This window comes from Podarcis raffonei, chromosome 3, assembly GCF_027172205.1.
Source record: "Podarcis raffonei isolate rPodRaf1 chromosome 3, rPodRaf1.pri, whole genome shotgun sequence".
NCBI classification, from domain to species: Eukaryota; Metazoa; Chordata; class Lepidosauria; order Squamata; family Lacertidae; genus Podarcis; species Podarcis raffonei.
This window is the reverse complement of record NC_070604.1, coordinates 106,023,700-106,041,903: the sequence shown is the minus strand read 5'-3', so window position 1 is coordinate 106,041,903 and position 18,204 is coordinate 106,023,700. Positions and strand designations below refer to the sequence as shown.

At 45.2% G+C, this 18,204-nt stretch overlaps 1 protein-coding gene across 7 annotated transcripts in view; it reads left to right on the top strand.

Annotated features, from left to right (window-relative positions):
* KLC4 (kinesin light chain 4) overlaps window positions 1–18,204 on the top strand; it is a 71,478-nt gene that overhangs the window by 2,491 nt on the left and 50,783 nt on the right. Inside the window, exon 1 of one of the 7 annotated variants that reach the window (XM_053383413.1) lies at window positions 13,395–13,510. The exons of the other annotated variants lie outside the window; for them this stretch is intronic. The gene's annotated coding sequence lies outside the window, so the exon portion shown is untranslated. Of the gene's footprint in view, window positions 1–13,394; window positions 13,511–18,204 lie in introns of those variants that run through there. 7 annotated transcript variants of the gene reach the window in all.

The window sequence follows — 18,204 nt, the reverse complement described above, 5'->3', positions numbered from 1 at the left end:
AGGCTGAACTTATTTTCTGAAAGGATAGTGCTTGTTGGTTATATTTACTGATGAACTGATAAATGTATCATTTGATGGCAAAATCAATGTCCTGTTTGTGCTTTGGTAACTCAACGATATTTTTAAAAGGTTGCTTCAGGGAGTACAAATATAGATGAAGGAGCCCAATTTTAAACAAACTCTAGTATTGCAGAATACGAATTGTCCCTAAATGATGTTCATCTGAAGCCATTTAACAGTTGGTGAATGGCTTCAAAAGACATGACATTTTGCCCTAATACAAAAAAAACCCTTAACACTTTTGTTCACTTAACAAGGTAAAGGTAAAGGGACCCCTGACCATTAGGTCCAGTGTGACCGACTCTGGAGTTGCGGTGCTCATCTCGCTTTATTGGCCGAGGGAGCCGGGGTACAGCTTCCGGGTCATGTGGCCAGCATGACTAAGGCGCTTCTGGCGAACCAGAGCAGCGCACGGAAACGCCGTTTACCTTCCCGCCAGAGCGGTACCTTTTTATCTACTTGCACTTTTGACGTGCTTTTGAACTGCTAGGTTGGCAGGAGCAGGGACCAAGCAATGGGAGCTCACCCCGTCGCAGGGATTCGAACTGCCGACCTTCTGATTGGCAAGCTCTGTGGTTTAACCCACAGTGCCACCTGCGTCCCTTTGTTCACTTATGGGGTGGTATATTAACATCTGGATATTTTGCAGTTTGTTGGCCTCTTTTTGCCTTTGTTACTGGCAGATGTTATAACATGGACATCAGATCTTGTTAAGCCTTTGCACTGCTGGCGTATGTATTTCCCCCTCCTTTTTAAAGTGTATTTATTATTTCGGTATCATGTCTTTTTCTGTGTGTGTGTTTAATTTAAAAAACCCAGAAACCTGGTATTGCAAAAGCACACAGGGAAAACATTTCACATTTCACTTAGCAATAGGAAAGGTAGCAAGGTGGTTGCCTGTATTCCTTGGTTTGTAGTTTTTGGAGAGAGGATCAGTAGCAGAGCAGCATAATGCTAAGCGTGTTTAGCCTGAAGTTAGACTTAAGAATTGCCTAGGATGGCAGCCTTAGCATGGATGGTAGTTGTCTAGCTGGGTGAATGATCTGTCTTTGAGTAAGCTTCATAAGCACATGTTAGCAATACATTATGAAGAGTTCGTGTTTCTCAGACAAAGGATTAATGTAACAGAAGTTGCTAGACATTTCTTAGACACCTTGTACACATCTAAAAATATTATTGTTATAGTGATTGAAATACATACCTTGATGCAGTTGTTCCAGCACACATACCAAACTATCCTATTTAGGATAGTTCTATTCTTTTATCTCAGATTAAAACGGTAGGTTGTAGAATTTGTGTATTCAGAACACCTTTCCTGTGTAAAAAAAGAAAAGAACATGAAGCACTTTGAACACAGTGAAATGACACTGGCTATGACTTAATCATAGATCCGCTGTCAGTTTGGATTATACCGATTTCTACTTTCATGTGATCTATTTGAAAACATTCTCAAGCTAACTTTTCTTGGACAGTAACGATAAATGGTTTGGACAACGAATCAAGACATGTTCAATATAGGCAGGTTTTAATCAATTGGACAGCAGCCTTCAACCTTGCCTGACACAGGACAAACTTTTAAACCTCAACCTCAAACAAGGAATACTCCTGTATGTGCTTCTAACTGCCGTCTACTAGTAGTTAAAAGTATGTCTATAAGTAACTTCTGATTTACAGTAAAAGCAAAATTAACCAGGGCTCATCACACTGAATATCCCATTGGGAAGGGTTTGTTAGGTTATTCCTTACATTCTTTCCATTCTTGCTCTTCAGATAAATGTTTCCAAAGCAGCTCACAAGGGCATAAGAAACAGGTAGAGATTAGTTCTTCAAGGCCAGAATGAAGTCGTAAGCTATGTATGGGTATTTGAATTTGGTTCAGGCCCAGCTGATCTTCCCCTTGCTGGTGTTTTTGCTTGTTTCTTGGCTGCTGGATGGGACCAGAGTGTCCTTTACTCCCGGTTCTGTAGTCCCAGGGACAACTGGCAGTGGGAGCTAGATGCCCTTTCTTGCAAGGAAGGGAAAGCAAGCCCCAGTGGAGGCTGGCATGCCAATTTCAGTCTGCCTTCAGTCAGTCCCAACTTGGCTGACTTCTTTCTTCTAAGCCAGCGATGGCCAAACTTGACCCTCCAGCTTGTTTTTGGGACTACAGTTCCCATCATCCCTGACCACTGGTCCTGTTAGCTAGCAATGATGGGAGTGGTAGTCCCAAAACAGCTGGAGGGCCAAGTTTGGCCATCACTGTTCTAAGCAGTCCAGGGCTGGCACAGGCAACTAGCTTCTCCCTTAGTGTCAATGTTGCTTTTGTTGATCTTAGCAAGGAGGAAGATAGGCAAAGCCAATGGATTCTGGTTTTGTACCCATCAGTCTCTCTGGCTCCACCTGCTGTTGGCCTCCCTGCCTTCCACCCTGTCATTACTGGCAAGCACTTTGCAGTTGTTCCTTTTCTAACAAATAGATGGGGCCAAGCTGATCTTCCCTTGGCTTGAGTACAGTCCCTCCATAGCCCTTGACTATGACATGGAGCCCATTTTCCTTTAGATCTCCAGCCCTTGCTTGTGTTCCCTCCTTAAGAAATGAGTAGTCCCTCTGCTTTCTCCGACTAGAAGACTGGTCATTGCCTAAGAATCTTTTCCCCTGAAGAAACTATCCTGTCTTATTTGAGACCAATTAATTTGTCCGGGTCTTAATCTTCCTATATTAAGAAGCAATGATAGGGCTATATACTAAGATTATCCATGGCTAAATTGTCTTGAGCACATACCAGGTACAATGGCATGTAATTAAGAGGATTAACGTGCAAGTAGTTTGGTGCTGAATGAAGGTTCAGAAAAACACTGTCTTTCGGAGTGCGGAGAATGCAGAGATTAGTGGTGCTGAAGTTGGACAACAACAACAACAACAATAATAATAATTTTTTATACCCTGCCCATTTGGCTGTTTTTCCCCAGCCACTCTGGGCAGCTCCCAACAGAATGTTGTTGTTTAGTTGTTTAGTCGTGTCCGACTCTTCGTGACCCCATGGACCAGAGCACGCCAGGCACTCCTGTCTTCCACTGCCTCCCGCAGTTTGGTCAGACTCATGTTAGTAGCTTCGAGAACACTGTCCAACCATCTCGTCCTCTGTCGTTCCCTTCTCCTTGTGCCCTCCATCTTTCACAACATCAGGGTTTTTTCGAGGGAGTCTTCTCTTCTCATGAGGTGGCCAAAGTATTGGAGCCTCAATTATTATTAATGTTCCCAGCAGAATAATAATAATAATAATAATAATAATAATAATTAAAAAGCAATAAAAACTAGAATCTCTAGTCCTTCCCAAAGTTGATGAAGGAGAGAGACTGTTCCATAAGCTGCAATTCTGCATGCAGTTACCTGGGAGTAACTCAGTGAGGCTTGCTTCTGTATACAGACACAGAATTGCATTTTATTTTATTTTTTATATGCTTTTTATTAGTTTTTCATTTAATTCCAACATAGTAAGTACATTAATATTAAACAATCATTTACCCGCATTCTTTCCCATTCTGCCGAGCATTGACGTCCCTCCCTCCCTTCAACAGGTTTTCTTGCTTCAATCACCTTTCCACAGTTTCATATTATATCCAATCCTGCCTGCATCATAAGATTTATTTCAGTCCTGCCAGAGTCTTCAGATTTCTACAGTTGTTATTTATATAATCCATGAATTTACTCCAATCTCTTTGGAATTTTGTTTCCTCCTGATTTCGGATCCTGCAGGTCAGTTTTGCTAGTTCTGCATAATCCACCATCTTTGTCTGCCACTCCTCTATTATTGGTAAATCTGGTACTTTCCATTTTTGGGCTAACAAAGTTCTGGCAGCAGTCATAGCATACATAAATAAGCTTTGATCTGCTTTTTCTATTTCCTCTCCCATCAAGCATAGCAAAAAATTTACATTCTTTTTTTGTTGTAGACAGAATTGCATTTTATATTTCCTAGTTTTAGAAATCTTTACAGATGTGCTAGGCAGCAGTACCCAATTTCAAGGCTTCCACACACTAAACATGAGCTCTGTTGGCTAGAAGAGTGGAGTTCTAACATTTAATTCAGTAGGGAAAAGGGATGATTCAGCTGTGGGGAGTTTGGGAAAGTGCTTTCACATATAGTGGCAGCTTCATCATTGGAGGCACTCTCTAGTCTGCTGGTTAAATGGTTGCACAAGCACAAAGCAATCAGACTGCTGTAAATTCATGTTTGCAAAAGCTGACCTTCCTAAGGAGGCTTGGGCAGTTGCTAGGCGAGGTACAAAAGGAGACTGAAGGAGAAGTGATCTCAGAAAGGGGCAAGAACAAAATAAAGTAACACTCTACAGAGAAAAATCTTTCCATGGACGCTAGCTCACCCTTTGCCAGTCCGGTGCTCTCTAGATGAACTACAACTCCCATCAGCCCTTGGACTTTTTGAAAAGGGGGAAACTAAGTATGGTTGTGCCCATTTGTCTTCTTTTTCCTTTGCTGCCTGTGGAAGGGCTTATTGAAAGGCAGGGAGAGAGAAGCACCCGGCCCATTTGCGTCCTCTTTGCTTTACTTCCCACTGGTCTCATGGAGCAACAATAGGCAGCTGCTCTAGCTATGGAGTAGTTTTTGGAAAGTGTGCATTGTGTGGAGTAGTGCAGGAGAAAGTTCAGCATCCACTCTTGTTGTTGTTTAGTCGTTTAGTCGTGTCTGACTCTTCGTGACCCCATGGACCAGAGCACGCCAGGCACTCCTGTCTTCCACTGCCTCCTGCAGTTTGGTCAAACTCATGCTGGTAGCTTCGAGAACACTATCCAACCATCTCGTCCTCTGTCGTCCCCTTCTCCTTGTGCCCTCCATCTTTCCCAACATCAGGGTCTTTTCCAGGGAGTCTTCTCTTCTCATGAGATGGCCAAAGTATTGGAGCCTCAGCTTTAGGAACTGTCCTTCCAGTGAGCACTCAGGGCTGATTTCCTTAAGAATGGAAAGGTTTGATCTTCTTGCAGTCCATGGGACTCTCAAGAGTCTCCTCCAGCACCATAATTCAAAAGCATCAATTCTTCGGCGATCAGCCTTCTTTATGGTCCAGCTCTCACTTCCATAAATCACTACTGGGAAAACCATAGCTTTAACTATACGGACCTTTGTTGGCAAGGTGATGTCTCTGCTTTTTAAGATGCTGTCTAGGTTTGTCATTGCTTTTTTCCCAAGAAGCAGGAGGCTTTTAATTTCGTGGCTGCTGTCACCATCTGCAGTGATCATGGAGCCCAAGAAAGGAAAATCTCTCGCTACCTCCAACCACTCTTATTTTGTTTTATTTTGCTGCTGGCCAGCCACGTGGAGCAGTAGGCAAACAGCTAGTTTAAAAATAATGTGTGCATTTGGGTGGGGTGGGGGAAATCACAGAGCTCACCTATTGCTTTCCTGCCTGCCAGTTTTGTGGCAGCAGCTGGCTGAGGGACTTTTTTTTTAATGTGTGTGTGTGTGGAGGAAGAAATGCACTGATCATCCTGTTGCTGCTTTGTTTGTTTTGCTGGCCAGCAGCACCCAACATGGCCACTGACATAATCACAGGGCGCTGCTGGCCATTGACAGGCAGCATGTTGTTGCTCTGCTTTCCATGGGCGGCCACCAGAAAAGATGCTGCTGCATGGTGACTATTGTGTACTGCCTTCCATAACATTTCACTAGCTGCTGCGAGTGTGTATCAGACCTGGGCTGCTGCTCTTCCAACTAATTATATCTCTTGGTTCTTCCTTGTTTGTTGTTCCTTTGTGTTGCTTGCCAATCCAGCTGCTGTGCTTCGCCTTTTCAAAGGATCTCTGCAGCTTGTATAGCAATAGCCTGTTTCCTTAACTAGCGCGCGGTAGGCAACTGAATGGGGGCATGCCACAGCAGGGTTGTCCTCATTGCAGCTGAAAAGCTGCCCCCACTTCATGTATTGCTGGATGTTGCAAATTGCCTCAGACTCCTGCAGATTGTCATGCAAGAATCCTCTGGTGTATCCTTCCCTTTTGGCTCTGTCTGTATATTTGTGCTTGCTTAAGTAAAATTACACCAGAAGAATACCACTGTTAAAGGACATGTTCCTGGTGTGGGTTTTTTGGTTTTTTTTGGATGTGTGTGAGTGTGTGTCAGTTGTATAGATTGCTTTGCTGTAAACAGACTTGAATGTTTTAATAGGTGTAATTTGATGTAGGTTTACTCTGCGATAGTAGTATGTTCATGCCAATTCCTACCTAAAACAGTTGTTGTTGTTTAATCATTTAGTTGTGTCCGACTCTTCGTGACTCCATGGACCAGAGCACGACAGGCACTCCTGTCTTCCACTGCCTCCCGCAGTTTGATCAAACTCATGCTGGTAGCTTTGAGAACACTGTCCAACCATCTCATCCTCTGTCGTCCCCTTCTCCTTGTGCCCTCAATCTTTCCCAACATCAGGGTCTTTTCCATGGAGTCTTCTCTTCTCATGAGGTGGCCAAAGTTTTGGAGCTTTAGGATCTGTCCTTCCAGTGAGCACTCAGGGCTGATTTCCTTCAGAATGGATAGGTTTGATCTAAAACAGTACCACTGTTATTCTGTATGAGTGGAGGCATATTATCTGCATCTGGGCCTGTGAGATCTGCACTGTCAGCGTGGGTAATGATGTGTGGAAATTGTTCAACTCAGACACTAACAACAAATTAGCCCTTTGTACCTCTGCGGGATTCACAGCATTGGCCTGAACACAGCCACCCCTGTTTCGAACTCTCCTCATAGACTGTGTCAAGAGGGATCTTGAGAGTGGAAGCAGAGGGATTTTTGCTGGTGATATCTGTTGACATAGGAGCAGTGTTTCATAGTGGGAAGGGGGGAGAAATTAGTATTTGTGAAGTGGCCTAAGTAGATTGCTTGCATCCGAAGACCAGAGTTCATATGAGATTGTCTTGAAACAACCGTGGGTATGAGAAGCCAAGGATTTTAAACCTGCATGTGTCTCTTGTTCAAAGAGTAAATGTTGTTGGCATCTGTCTTGAGATACAATGGAGGGCAACTCTGGGGGTGAAGTAAAAATGCTGTGTTAGCAGCACCGAAGTGACTTCTCTGGGGTGCAAGTCTGGACAGTGTGTATGGAGGTCCTGGGCTGCACAAACGTCAAGACCCCCACTCGGCCTCACTGATTATTTATTATTATTTTATTAGATCTATATACCACCCTTCATCAGGTCTGTTCACAAGATAAAATCTGGGACAAAGTCCCTCGTGCAGAATGATATGGTCCAAAGGAAAGCAGAGCAATACATCTGGCATCAGCTTGATTGCAGGAATTGCCCGAAGAAGTCATGCACGGTGCCATCCAACCATCTTAGCCACAGGGGTCAGCAAACTTTTTCAGCAGGGTCCACTGTCCCTCAGAACCTGTGGGGGGCCAGACTATATTTTTTGGGGTGTGTGGGGGGGGGATGAACGAATTCCTATGGCCCAAAAATAACCCAGAAATGCATTTTAAATAAAAGGACACATTCTATTCATGTAAAAACACGCTGATTCCTGGTCCATCTGCGGGCCAGATTTAGAAGGCGATTGGGCCGGATCTGGTCCCCGGGCCTTAGTTTGCCTACCCATGGTCTTAGGGACTCCACTCCAGATTTGTGTAGGCATTTACTCCTTAGCCTTTTCTTCTCTTGAAGATATCCTGCAAGATAGTGGAGGTTTAGGATCAGAGTTTTCCTTCTCCTAGATGGGCCACCTTCCCAAGTTGATGAGCCCCATCTGCCCCTCACTTCCCTCTACAGCACATGCAGAAACCGCCTTCTTGACTGTTGGACCCATATTGGTCTCATCCAGTCAATCTGCCGGAGTCTTCTCTTGACATATAGGAGAAGTCCCCAACTCACTGGCAGTTTACACTCATTACAGCTGGTTCAGCCAGCTAGCTGAAGCCATTTCCCAGGGTGTGGACGCTGCCACATTAATGGAGTAAATACCACTCAACTGGTCTTTTGAGTCTCACAGATGGACACTGTACTGCAAGAATGAGGAGCCTGTGGCCCTCCGGATGTTGTTGGACTCCAGTTTCAGCCGTAAGCCTCTTTTTCTCCCCTTGCCCAGGTTTGCTGTTTGGATAGAATTGTATATGAAGTGTGCAAACACTGAGCATGGGAATAAATCACTGTGGGGGGAAATAGCTGTGTGCTATAGGAAACAGTAGGGATGCGGGTGGCGCTGTGGGTTAAACTACAGAGCCTAGGACTTGCCGATCAGAAGGTTGTCGGTTCGAATCCCCGCGACAGGGTGAGCTCCTGTTGCTTGGTCCCTGCTCCTGTCAACCTAGCAGTTCAAAAGCACGTCAAAGTGCAAGTAGATAAATAGGTACCCCTCCGGCGGGAAGGTAAACGGTGTTTCCGTGCGCTGCTTTGGTTCACCAGAAGTGGCTTAGTCATGCTGGCCACATGACCCGGAAGCTGTACACCGGCTCCCTCAGCCAATAAAGCGAGATGAGCGCCGCAACCCCAGAGTCGGCCACGACTGGACCTAATGGTCAGGGGTCCCGTTACCTTTACCTTATAGGAAACAGTACCAGCTTTTAGCTTTTATCAAGAGAGAAAATTGGTAGATCCAGGTGAGGCTTTGGGAGGAATGGCGCTGAAATGATAATACTGTGATAGTATTAGCCTTTTGCCACTTGTATATGCTCTGAAAGAAATGTAATACTTGACTTTAGAGGGTTTTCAGAAAGGAATGGGATATTTGGAGAGAGAAAAATCTCTTTTAAATAAAACTTTGCCCCTGGACAGTTGTGGGTACCAAGCCAAGTTCATGTTATGGGCAGTAGCTCCAGACGGCTTTTTCTTAATGGGGCAGGATGCCTAGAGCCCAAGACGTTGTGCAGAAGCCCAAGGTTAATTGGTTCATTCTTGTCACACTAAATTCTGGTTTAGCATGACATCCAAAAACAGTAAAGTGTGTGTTGGGGTGAGGGAGGCAGAACCCAAACTCTCCTTCTCTCTGCAGTCATCAAACTCCTGATTTTGAGTGTCCAGGATATTTTAAAATGGATAAATAAACAAAGCAAGGCATGGCAAGGCAAGTGGGACGCACTCAATGCAGGAAACAAAGAAACCTGAAGTGAGATTTGTCCCAAACACCCTCCATCTTTCTCTTCTTTCTACCAGTCTCCCTTCCCCCTGGGGTCATGTATTATTTTGTGATAGGCCTTAATTGTTAGAAGCCTCTTGAGTCAATTTTGACTGAAAAGTAGGAGCCAGGGTATATACAATCATTAAAATGGCACTATTATTTTCTTAGGGGAGAGGGAGGGGGAGCGGATGGTGAGAACAGGATGCTGGACAAGATAGGCCATTGGCCTGATCCTGCGAGCTCTCCTTACGTTGTTATTAGACAAGTATAGTTCTGTTCAAGCTGTATGAAGTGCTTCCTCTATTCGCTCTTTCCTCCTGCATGCCGATTTTAATTTCACTCAGCAAGCCGCCCTGTTTAACATTTAATATCCCTTGATGTCTTCCGTGCGGCTTTACAGAGTCCCAATGGCTGTAAGCGACCACAGATCTCCATTGGGTGCGGCTATAATTAAACCACCTTGGAATGGGAGAGCAGAGTTAATATTTACCTAGCCGTGGAGTGAAAAACCTTGTTTTTCTTCTCTCTTGATATAAAGCAAGAGACAAGGCTGCCTTGTACTTGAGTTTTATGGTAAGTGCTTATCTTGCACTTGGGGCAGAGCCCAGCCCCACCCCAGTACCTGTTTTAACGTTTTGGCTTTCCTGTTAACTCAAATGGGGTAAATATGTATTAGGGAGCCTGGCATGCATGTCTTCCCTTTGAAGACAGGCATGTTGGAGGGTAGCAGTTGACAAGGGTTGTGTGTCTTGACATGCCATTAAAAGATGGGTCTGGTGCTTCACTGTATACTTTTCTATTTTGACTCATAATTTAGGAACATAGTGCTATAGGAATTCTAAGGTCTCATATATATAAATCTTATGTCCATAAATTTACAAGGCAAACATGGGCATAAGTATATAAACCACATCTCTGAAATAGTACAGGAGAGCAATCCTGAGACCATTTAGACTCTTCCAGTGACCCCAAATATTCTCTGCAGTGAGGAAGAAAATGGGAAAGCCTCCCCATTGCCTCTTTGCTCAAGCATATTTGTGTATGAATAGGGTGAGCCTGTGACCTGGATTCAGGAACTAAGTATTTAGGATCTCAAAAGGAATGACCAGGCTGCCCAGGTGGAACAATCAGTGACCATTGCCAGGTATCCTGACAAACAGGATTTCTGTGGTAGACTGCCCCCTGTCATGTATTTCTGTTGGAGAACGCCTCCTTCTGGGATGTTTGTATGATTCTTTGGGGGGGGGGTCTTGAGCTATAGGGTGGGCAATTTCAAAAGTCTACATAAGGGCTTGCACACCATTGTTTGGGGTTCCTTTCCTCCCTTCCTGCGTGGGGTGAGTGGGGGACCCTGTTGCAACAGTTTAATAAAGATCAGGCTTATTAAGCTGCTTTGCTTCTTAATATTCTCTGGTTGGCCTCTGTTATTTTCTCCTTCCGATAGGGCACCTACTTAAGGACTCTATACGGCCTCTTGGATACCCTATAAGGGAAAAGGAGCAGTTTTTTTTTCTTATAACAATAGGAAGCTTCCTTGATATTGAGTCAGACCATTGGTCTATCTAGCTCACCTTTACCTTTACCCATCTAGCTCAGTACTGTCTACACTGACTGCCAGCAGTTCTCCAGGGTTTCAGATAGAAGCCCTTCCCAGCCCTACCTGGGGAGGCTGGGGATTGAACCCAAGACTTTCTGCATGCAGAGAACTCGCTCACTCACTAAGCTACAGCCCTTCCCCAAAGGAGGGAGAAATGGGGTAGGGGAAAAGGTCTCAATTTGTTTAATAGGAGGGAAGTAGCAATGTAGAGACAGGAGGATGAGCAGTGAGAGGTCTCGGGGCATTACTGAGTAAAGTAGGGGTAGCCTATGTGGTGCCTTCCAGATGGACCACAACTCCCATTCACCCATGCCAGTATGGCTAGTAGTCAGGGATGATGGGAGTCCAACAATGTCTGGAAGGCACTTCCTGGAGTAAATATAGTATAATTTAGTATAATTCTTTTTTTTTTTTAATTTTTATTAAATATTTTCTTGTTTTACAGAAGTAAGTGTAATGCCTCGTATTTTTTCCATGTAACATTTTTACAAATCTGTTTCATTTGTTGAGACATTTGGGGGGAGAAGAAAAAGAAAGAAAGAAAAAGGGGCTGGAGGGAAGGAAGATGGGTGGGGTGGGGTCGGGTAGCGGTGTTTCTATTATGCTTAATGTATGTAGAGTTTGGTGTCAGCTTTGCTTGTGCTGTTCACTTGCGTTCCTTAGGTGGTGAGAGAGGTTGGGGTTGGCCTAGGGTGTGGTTGTTTGTTTGTGATTGGCTGTGGTGATCTTTGTTTTCGTGTGTGAGTGAGGTGGGTGGGTGTTTTGGATGAGGTTAGCCATATTGATTTGTATACTGTTGGTGGATTACTGTCATTGTCTTGTTGGGCTGTGTATGTGATAAAGGGGAGCCATACCAGGGTAAAGGCGTCTTCTTCTGTTTGTCCCCGTGTCAGTTTCAGTTTATTGGTTAATTTTTCTAGTAGGGCTGTTTCCCATACTATTTGGTACCATTGGTCCATGCTTACTCCTGACAGGTCTCTCCAGTGTCTGGTTATGGTGTTTCTGGCTGCTGAGAGCAGGTGGGTTATGAGTTCTTTGTGGTGTAAATGGACATTGTTGTCTTGGAAGATGTTTAGTAGGGGCAATTCTGGGGTGAATTCTAGTATAATTCTAAAACAGGATGCAAGCCCACAGCAGGGCACCTAACACTGTCTTTAAAATATATATGGCTATAATATCAGTAGGGACACGGGTGACGCTGTGGGTTAAACCACAGAGCCTAGGACTTGCCGATCAGAAGGTCGGCGGTTCGAATCCCCGCGACGGGATGAACTCCCGTTGCTCGGTCCCTGCTCCTGCCATCCTAGCAGTTTGAAAGCACATCAAAGTGCAAGTAGGTAAATAGGTACCGCTGCGGCGGGAAGGTAAACGGCGTTTCCGTACGCTGCTCTGGTTCCCCAGAAGCGGCTTAGTCATGCTGGCCACATGACCCAGAAGCTGTACGCCGGCTCCCTCGGCCAATAAAGTGAGATGAGCACCGCAACCCCAGAGTTGTCCGCGACTGGACCTAATGGTCAGGGGTCCCTTTACCTTTATCATTAGTAGAACTAGAGAGAATTTCCTCAAATCTTGATCTAGTCTTCCACCAAAGGCCATCAAGAATGAGCCTTTAACGAATTATCCTGGACAAACGCTTCCAAGTCAGGGTTACAGTCCCTAAAACAGGCCCTGTTTCTTTTTGTTAACCTTGGTGGTCCATGATTTTCTAAATCTGGGCCTTTGTTTTTTGAAAATCAATATGTGCAGGAAGGTTCAAATGAAGACATGCTGTTCCCTGGATATCGGAAGGCCACCCATTATGTTTTAGATACTCAGCAGAAGCCGCTCTTGTTTGTAGGTTTGTTTTGCTGCAGGTATGGAGTAGTTAGGTACACCTGTGACCCTTCCATCTGTAAGTTGCATTGAAGTTAGCAGCGCTTATTTCCAGGAAAATGTGTTCAGAACTGGGATAGTCTGATTGCTTAGTTTAGTAAGGCTGTGATCCTGAACCCTTAGTAGGAAGAACTGCTTTCGCTTCAGCAGGGTGGCTGCATCATGTTCTCTCAAACCATGCCCAGAATCCCACCATTCCTCCAAGGAGCTCTGAACAGTAGCCCAACATAATGGCAATACAGTGGTACCTCGGGTTAAGAACTTAATTCGTTCTGGAGGTCCGTTCTTAACCTGAAACTGTTCTTAACCTGAGGTACCACTTTAGCTAATGGGGCCTCCCGCTGCTGCCACGCCGCCGGAGCACGATTTCTGTTCTCATCCTGAAGCAAAGTTCTTAACCCGAGGTACTATTTCTGGGTTAGCGGAGTCTGTAACCTGAAGCGTCTGTAACCTGAAGCGTCTGTAGCCCGAGGTACCACTGTACAGTAAGCCTGCATCATGCTGGTGGCTGAGAAGAAGTCAGGGTGGGGCGTATTGAAGAGCTTGCTTGCTTTGGCTGCAGGATGGGCAGCCTGCAAGGGTGCTGGTTGTGTTCCTTTGTATTTCCGTCACTTCCTATGGACCAGTGCCTCGGATGTGAATCTTTCTGTGCTTGCAGGAGAGCATTTGCTCTCTCGGCAGTCTGGCTGTATCTTCTGCTGCTGCTGCTGCTGCAGTGGGTGGGTCACCACCAAACTGCATAGTAACTCTGCCTCTGGTGGAGAGGGAACTCAGAGCATCAAATGCTGCCGTCTCTCTCTGTGTGATCTGCTAATAACTAACGCCGTGCAGTTTCTGTAGCATCACTTGGCCCGAGGAGGCTTCTGTGGAAACCAGCTTCTTCGCAGTGTAAGTTGCTCTGTTGGGTTTGGGTGGGGGTTCCACTTTCGGGAGCTGAAGGACAAAGATTGGAGTGCTGTCCATTCTTGCTGGCAAAACGGCAAGCTCATTTTGTTTATTTGTATTCAGATGGAGCCCCTCTGGACCAGACTGATTGGTAGAGCAGGAAGCTGGAGTCCGTGTTTAACAAGGACCCATGGGTTGTGTCGGGGTGGATTGGATTAAAGGGAACTCTGAATTATTTCAGCAGCTCTATTGGCGAGTAGTGCAGGGTGGGGTTGCTGGCTGCATCGCAAGACAAAGCAGAGGGCAGCAGCTGGCGTGCAGCTCCTGCAGAGCAACAACTCTGAGCTAATAGGTGGAAGGCAAAGCCTGGTTTTCAGTGTGAATTATAGATGTGGCCTACCAGTGTTGGGGATTTCGCGATGCACTAGGGAGGCACATCAACCAAGGCCGTTCTCCCTTCTCTCTTAAAGTCCTTGTCTGTTTATTGCTGCCGCCTTGGTTAAACTTGCTTCTTGGAAGATAAAACTCGGTTATCTGGTGCAGTGGCACTTCTGCATCAGCCTCTGGGAATGCAGAGTAAGGTACAGGATTAGTGCACACTAGTCATATTACAGAGCCTGAAGTCCAGTGTGCTGCAATAGATGGTGGGTTTGATTTCAGTCTGGAAGCTCCAGGGTTCAGATGCCAATCTTCTTCAGACTTTGCATGGCCTTGGGCGAGTCGCTGTTTCTCAGCCTCACTTCCCCATACATAAAATGGGAGTAATAGCGAGCTCCCCTGCAGAATTGTGAGATGGGCATACATAAAAATGGCAAAGCATGTTGCACATGAAAAGTGCCTTGATAACTACTATTTTACAGCAGCTGTACCTAGAAGGCTGACATATTTATTGTCTCATCCCTTAGTAAACAAGATCCTAATGTATCAGAGACAAGAATGGAGGAGCACGTGTGGATTTTGCAGAAGTTAACCATATTCCTGGTACAAAGTTGAAATCCATAGGTCTTAGAACATGGGTGGGCAAACTAAGGCCTGGGGGCCGGATCCAGCCCAATCGCCTTCTAAATCCGGCCCGTGGACAGTCCGGGAATCAGCGAATGTGCCCTTTTATTTAAAATGCATCTCTGGGTTATTTGTGAGGCATAGGAATTCATTCATTTTCCCCACCCAAAAAAAATATAGTCTGGCCCCCAGCTGAAAAAGTTTGCTGACCCCGTCTTAGAAACAGTAGCTGTTTAAAGAAATGTGGGCACAATCTAATATTTTCCCCTATCCCCCCACCAACTATACTTGAATCTTGAATGATAGAGTTGGAAGGGACCATGAAGCTCATCTAGCGCAACCCACCGCAGTGCAGGAATTCTAGCTCTCAAAAGCAGAGGTGCGGAGCCATTGGCCCTTCAGATGTTGTTGAACTCCAGCTCCCATCAGCCCCAGCCAGCATGACAAGTGGCCTAGGATAGTGGGAGTTGCAATTCTGCAACATCTGGAGGGTCACAAGTTCCCCATCCCTGTTGTAAGCTGTAGTCCTGGGGAAAGGTGAAAGACTCCCATCTTCTAGTGAGGGAAATGGCTGCTGAATGAACTATTTCCAAGCCACTTGTGGTCAAGGGCTCGTGGGTTTTCCCTGTTATGACCAGCCTGATTGTGTGGGTTGATTTCTGGACAGGTTGTGAATTAGGAATGTTTCATGTTGCCTGTTCCCAATGGACTGCTCTCCTGGTGCATTAGGAAATGTGTCAGAAGCATTATATCAGGACTCAGCTCTGCAGCTGCAAATAAAATGTTTTAAGTGTGTTTTAAGTGCAATAAACAATGTGACACTAGATGGCGATGGTGAGCCTTATAGAAAATTTAATGTATTTTTAAAGGTAAAGGTACCCTTGACCGTTAGGTCCAGTCACGGATGACTCAGGGGTTGCGTGCTCATCTCGCTCTATAGGCCGAGGGAGCCGGCATTTGTCTGCAGACATCTTCCGGGTCATGTGGCCAACACGACTAAGCCGCTTCTGGCGAACCAGAGCAGTTCATGGAAATGCTGTTTACCTTCCCGCCAGAGTGGTACCTTTTTATCTACTTGCACTTTGACGTGCTTTTGAACTGCTAGGTGGGCAGATGCTGGGACCGAACAACAGGAGCTCACCCTGTTGCGGGGATTCGAACCGCCAGCCTTCTGATCGGCAAGCCCTAGGCTCTGTTGGTTAGGCCAAAGCGCCACCTGCGTCCCCTAATGTATTTTTTTTAAACACTTTTTAAAAAGCATTTTCAGAGCGATTTTTATATCCAGAGCAGTGAATCATGCAGAGAAGCAACAGGAAGCCTCCCTGGTTGGGTGCTTCAGCCTTGTAAGACACAATCTCCTACAGGACAGAGTTTTAGCAGTTGTTGGTTTCACCAAAGTGGAAAATTCAGGGGGGAGTCCTGAGATATCTTTGCTGCCCCCTTTTAGCAATTCCTGCCCCCCTATTCTGTGAGCCAGGCAAATGAGTTGGAGGCAGTTGTACGTTTAAGACTGTGATGCTGATCTTAGAAGTGTTTTGTTCATGGGATATCATGGTGGGTTTCCCCCCCTCCAACTTCAAACACACACCCTCTGCCTCTTAGCTTGTCTACGTGAAATGCTTCTCCCTTCCATATAGTAAAAGAAAGAAAGATTCATTAAAGAACTCTGAGTAGGTCACTAGATTCCCAGTGTACAACTTACCATTTCCCCCATAATTACCTTGACTTGCCTTCCCAGCCAATTTATATCTGGAAGCACAGAGATCAGAGAACCCAGGAGTTTTATGGAGTGTCTAGTTTAGAAGAACTGCTATAGCTGCTTTGGGCAAACCTTTTCCATCCCACACCTTATAGCTATGATGAGTCAAATCCCAGCTTTGGTAGCCTCAGGGCTCAGAGCTTTGTAGGAACTCATCTGTTGTCTTTGCTAGAAGTAAGTATTGATGAGCTTATTCAAACCGGAGATGCGTGAGGATTTAGTAGGCATGACTAAATGGCCACAGTATTGCTGTGACAAGCCCATTTGGATAGGGGAGGGTGACCATCTGCCTGCTATTCTGGTACTCCCCACCCCCAAAGTATTTATTTTTGTAACTTTGGCAAACAACCAAGATGAGAAGAAAACAGAAGTTGTTATAGAAGCGTCAAATTTCCTGGTTTGTTCTCCCTGTGGGCGAGTGTTTTTGATACAAAATTGGTAACCAAAGTGAGTTCAGTTGGATCCAGGGATCTAATTAAAGGGTGTTTAGGTAGTTCTGTGCCACTTTAAAAAAATATTTTCATTGAAAGGTTTTCATGGAAAACAAAGCTGCATATAGTGTCTGTGCTTTAGTCCTGTGCCACTTATCGCTTATTCAGTGCTGTGGGAATGACCTCGCTGCTGTACCCCAGACTCAAGAAAAATACCGTATTTTTCCGTGTATAAGACTATATTTTTTCCTAAATTTTTGAAGTTTAAAATAAGGGTCATCTTACACACAGATAGTGCATAGTGCATTTTCTCAATTTTGAGTCCCCCAAAATAGGGGGCGTCTTATACAGTGGTACCTCGGGTTAAGTACTTATTTTGTTCCGGAGGTCCGTTCTTAACCTGAAACTGTTCTTAACTTGAAGCACCACATTAATAATAATAATAATAATAATAATAATAATAATAATAATAATAATATATTATTTATACCCCCACCCATCTGTCTGCTTTTCCCCAGCCATTCTGGGCGGCTTCCAACAAAACACTAAAATACAATAACCTATTAAACATTAAAAGCTTCCCTAAACAGGGCTGCCTTCAGATATCTTCTAAAAGTTTGATAGTTATTTTTCTCTTTGACATCTGGTGGGAGGGCGTCCCACAGGGCGGGTGCCACTACCGAGAAGGCCCTCTGCCTGGTTCTCTGTAACTTGGCTTCTCTCAGTGAGGGAACTGCCAGAAGGCCCTTGGCACTGGACCTCAGTGTCCGGGCAGACACTGCTAATGGGGCCTCCTGCTGCTGCTGCAGCAGGAGTACGATTTCTGTTCTCATCCTGAAGCAAAGTTCTTAACCCGAGGTATCATTTCTGGGTTAGCAGAGTCTGTAACCTCAAGTGTATGTAACCTGAGGTAACACTGTACATGGAAAAATACAGTAACTTCTGTGGAATGCAGGAACCTGAAGGAGAAGATAAAGGACCAATTGGTTTAAAAACGTGCTGGATCAGGTCAAAGACATATCTGTTGTTGTTGTTGTTTAGTCGTTTAGTCGTGTCCGTATCTTTGTGACCCCATGGACCAGAGCATGCCAGGCACTCCTGTCTTCCACTGCCTCCCACAGTTTGGTCAAACTCATGCTTCGAGAACCCTGTCCAACCATCTCGTCCTCTGTCGTCCCCTTCTCCTTGTGCCCTCCATCTTTCCCAACATCAAGGTCTTTTCCAGGGAGTCTTCTCTTCTCATGAGGTGGCCAAAGTATTGGAGCCTCAGCTTCAGGATCTGTCCTTCCAGTGAGCACTCAGGGCTGATTTCCTTCAGAATGGAGAGGTTTGATCTTCTTGCAGTCCATGGGACTCTCAAGAGTCTCCTCCATCACCATGCTTGGTTTAGGCATTGTATTAAAACGTTGTTAAAATAAAACTATGACTTAACGTGACCAACAGTGTGCTAGAGTACACTGCTTAGCAGTTCCCAGTCTCTCCTCCCCCTGCTAACCATTTATCGT